The sequence below is a fragment of the Prionailurus bengalensis genome, chromosome E4, assembly GCF_016509475.1.
Source record: "Prionailurus bengalensis isolate Pbe53 chromosome E4, Fcat_Pben_1.1_paternal_pri, whole genome shotgun sequence".
In the NCBI taxonomy this organism is placed as follows: domain Eukaryota; kingdom Metazoa; phylum Chordata; class Mammalia; order Carnivora; family Felidae; genus Prionailurus; species Prionailurus bengalensis.
The window spans coordinates 35,537,548-35,541,466 of record NC_057360.1 but is presented as its reverse complement, the minus strand read 5'-3'; the positions used below and the strand labels follow the sequence as shown (position 1 = coordinate 35,541,466).

General features: G+C 43.6%; 1 non-coding gene across 1 annotated transcript; it reads left to right on the top strand.

The window, feature by feature from the left end:
- Positions 1-1,291: 1,291 nt before the first annotated feature.
- LOC122476664 lies at positions 1,292-1,398 on the top strand. Its single transcript, XR_006295578.1, has one exon. It is a non-coding gene; the product is annotated as a U6 spliceosomal RNA (small nuclear RNA).
- Positions 1,399-3,919: the final 2,521 nt, after the last annotated feature.

The following is a 3,919-nucleotide window of genomic DNA, read 5'->3' as shown; positions in this document are numbered from 1 at the left end:
AGGTCATGATCTCACAGTTCGTGGGTTCAAGCCCCGCGTCAGACTCTGTGCTCACAGCTTGGAGCTTAGAGCCTGCTTCAGATTCTGTGTCTCCCTCTCTCTCTGCGCCTCCCCCACTCACGTACTGTCTGTATTTCTCAAAAATGAATAAGCATTTAAAATACTTTTTTAAATAAATAAAATTAAATTTATGAAATTCAAAGGACTAAGAGTAACTGAAATGGCTTTGAAAAAGAATAAATGTAGAGGACTAACATAACCTGACTTCAAGACATATCATAAAGCTATAGTAATCAAGACAGTGTGTAGAGATAAACAGATCAGTGAGACAGACTAAGGAGTCTAGAAATACATCTATACACATATGGATAACTGATTTTCGACAAAGACGTAAAGTCTTTTTGTGAAGAAGGGATAGTCTTTTCAGCAAATAGGGCTGTAATAATTAGATATCCATTGTTTTTTCAGGGGGTGGGGAGGAGCACCTGGGTGACTCAATTGGTTAAGCGTCCAAATCTTGATTTCGGCTCAGGTCATGATCTCACGATTGGTGAGTTCAAGCCCCACATCACTGTCAATGCAGAGCCTCCTTGGGTTCTCTGTCTCCCTCTTTTTCTGTCCCTCCCCTCCTCACTCTCTATCTCTCTCTCTCTCCAAAATAAATAAACATTTTGAATAAATAAATAAATAATAAATGTTGTTCCCTACTACACATCATACACAAAAATGGATCGTAAATTTAAGTATACAACTTAAAATTATAAAACTTCTAGAAGAAAACATAGGAGAAAGTCTTTGTGATTTTGGCTTAACCAAGATCCCATAGATACGATGCCAAGAGCACAGTCCATAAAAAGAATAAGTTGAGGGGCGCCTGGGTGGCACAGTCGGTTGGGCGTCCGACTTCAGCCAGGTCACGATCTCGCGGTCCGTGAGTTCGAGCCCCGCGTCAGGCTCTGGGCTGATGGCTCGGAGCCTGGAGCCTGTTTCCGATTCTGTGTCTCCCTCTCTCTCTGACCCTCCCCCGTTCATGCTCTGTCTCTCTCTGTCCCAAAAATAAATAAAAACGTTGGAAAAAAAATTAAAAAAAAAAAAAAGAATAAGTTGATAAATAGGACTTTGCCAAAATTAAAAACTTCTGCTTTTCAGAAGTCACTTCTAATAAGAGAATGAATGTAAAGACCAGCCACAGAACGGGAGGTAATATTTGCAAAGCTCATATCTAATAAAAGACTTGTATCCAGAAAACATAAAGTGCCCCCTAAATTTTATATTAAGAAACAAACAATTTGTGCTGGCTTCAGAAGCACATATACTAAAATTGGAACAATACAGAGAAGATCAACATGGCCCTTGCACAAGGATAACATGCAAATCTGTGAAGTATCCCCTTTTTTTTTTTTTTTTATGCCATGACCTCACAGGGCAACAAAGGGTTCACATTAAAAGAGAAAAGCAGAAATTGTGGTTTATATACACAATGGAATACTACTTGGCAACGCGAAAGAATGAAATATGGCCTTTTGTAGCAACGTGGATGGAACTGGAGAGTGTGATGCTAAGTGAAATAAGCCATACAGAGAAAGACAGATACCATACATTTTCACTCTTATGTGGATCCTGAGAAACTTAACAGAAGACCATGGGGGAGGGGAAGGAAAAAAAAAAGTTAGAGAGGGAGGGAACCAAACCATAAGAGACTGTTAAAAAACTGAGAATAAACTGAGGGTTGATGAGGGGGTGGGAGGGAGGGGAAAGTGGGTGATGGGCATTGAGGAGGGCACCTGTTGGGCTGAGCACTGGGTGTTGTATGGAAACCAGTTTGACGATAAATTTCATATTTAAAAAAAGAAAGAAAGAAAAACTGGGGGCGCCTGGGTGACTCAGTCCCTTAAGTGTCCCACTTTTGATATCAGCTTCAGGTCATGATTTCACAGGTGTGAAATTGAGCCTGGCATCGGGCTCGGTGTTGAGCTCTCTCGCTCTCTCTCAAAATAAATAAACATTTCTAAAAAATAAAATCTTTAAAAAAAAAACAGAAAAGAAACAATTCAATTTAAAAACAGAGCATAAAATTTGAACATATTCTTCACCAAAAATTCTTTAAAAACTAAACAGACATCTACAACATGATCCAACCATTTTCCCAAGAGAAAAGAAAGCATATATGTCCATACATACAATACAATTAATTACAATTAAAATTTCCGTTTCTCAGTTGCAATAAGCCCAATAAGGGGCTCAGTAGTGTTTTCACTCCATGTGGCATCAGCTGGGGTGGCTTGAAGGACAGCTGGGGACTGGCACAGTGAGGGTCCTCTGGTACAAACTCTGAGGGTCTCGTAATCTTGCCTCATTTAATCCTGCCACCCTCCGCCCCACCCCACTTCCAAGCTCTACCCATGTTGATCAACAGGTATTTCCCAGACTTACCATTCTCAGGCATCTCCAAGTCTCGGTCTAACATGGTTTTTTCTTCTCTCTCCTTGACTAACTCCTATGCATCCTTGAAGACTCAGTCAAGGTGTTACCTCCCCCAGGAAGCCTCCTCTGATACCCCCTATCCCCACACACTTCAGTTTGCATTAAGTAACCCTCCATTATATTCCCACAGCATGTGTTTCCCTTCTTTAAAGCACTTCTCCCTCTGTAATGGATTATTCCTTTTATTTCCCGGTCTCTCCCACCAGACTTTCCGCTCTTTAAGAGAAGAAACTTGTCTTCTCAGTGTGTGGGATATGGTAAATGCTCAGTATGCTGAATCAGTGAAGGATGTGACTATAAAAGAGATTCTGTAAATGAAAATGGTGTCAAAATACCAGATTAGCAGCAGGGCCCGACCTGTAAAAGGCCACAGTGAAGCAGGTTCTCCTGGACCCAAGATGACTTGAGTTCAAGTGTATAAAACATTCTTGAGCAGTGCCTCATGTGCGGTAAGCAGGTCTTCAGAGGAAGAGCTGACCTTGTTAAAAATTCTTTCTGCTCCTCCATTAAGCGTTTCCCTAGAATGAGACCTTGAGTGAGTGACTTCAGCACCTTTCCACCTGTTACTCTTCCTCCTCAGGCTCTGGGAGTTCCCTGAGGTTAGAATTCCCGAAAGAGGAATCCTCTGGAAGAGGAAGTATTCAAGGCTTACAGTCTGGGTGTGTCTTTCTCTTGGCAAAAGCTTAGTCCCTGTGCCAGTGTCGTCAGCTTCTTTCTCCTACTGGCTTCCATTGCAGCAGGTGGATGCGGGCATTTCCACCTGCCGCGTGTTTCTGAGCTTCCCCAGGCCTGGCAGTGCTGAGGAGAGGCAGGTGCGAGTCAGTGACACATGTCCCTGGTATCTGCCACCCTGGAATCAGCACCCACCTTCTCTTTGGGTCATTGGGGTGGAGTGGACCCTCTGGAATGAAAGCCAGTTACCCCTGGGGAGAAGGCTTGGTCTGCATCTCACTTTGGAAGAAGTGCCAGGTTCTTCAAGTTTCCTCAGGCCTGACTCTTGCCCTGCCTTTCTGGGGTGACCGAGTGCTGAAAAGTCCCAGATTCCTCCTCATACCATTCCTGCCCCACCCTCCCAGGAATTTGGGGAAACTTGAGCATGGCAGTTTTAGCCTGAAATGTGATTAATATTTGGTGTTGGGAAAGCCAGAATTCCGAGCTAAGCTTGAAATTTTGGGGATGAGGGGAGGAAAGGGGAATTTCCAAGATGGCCCTGACAGGAAAGAGGGCAGGGTCCTGGGTAAGAAGCTTGAGTGCAAAGAGGGGGTCTGAGAAGGGTTGATGGGGAAATACCCCAGGATAGAAGGGCTGAGAAGGAAGGCATGTGAGAATGGCAGATGTAGGGTCTTAAAGAACCATGCTAGGGGCAAAGATAGAGGGAGACTGCTGAGGAGGGATGCTAGAGTCTGGTGGGTGATCTGGAGGAAAGAATGGAATT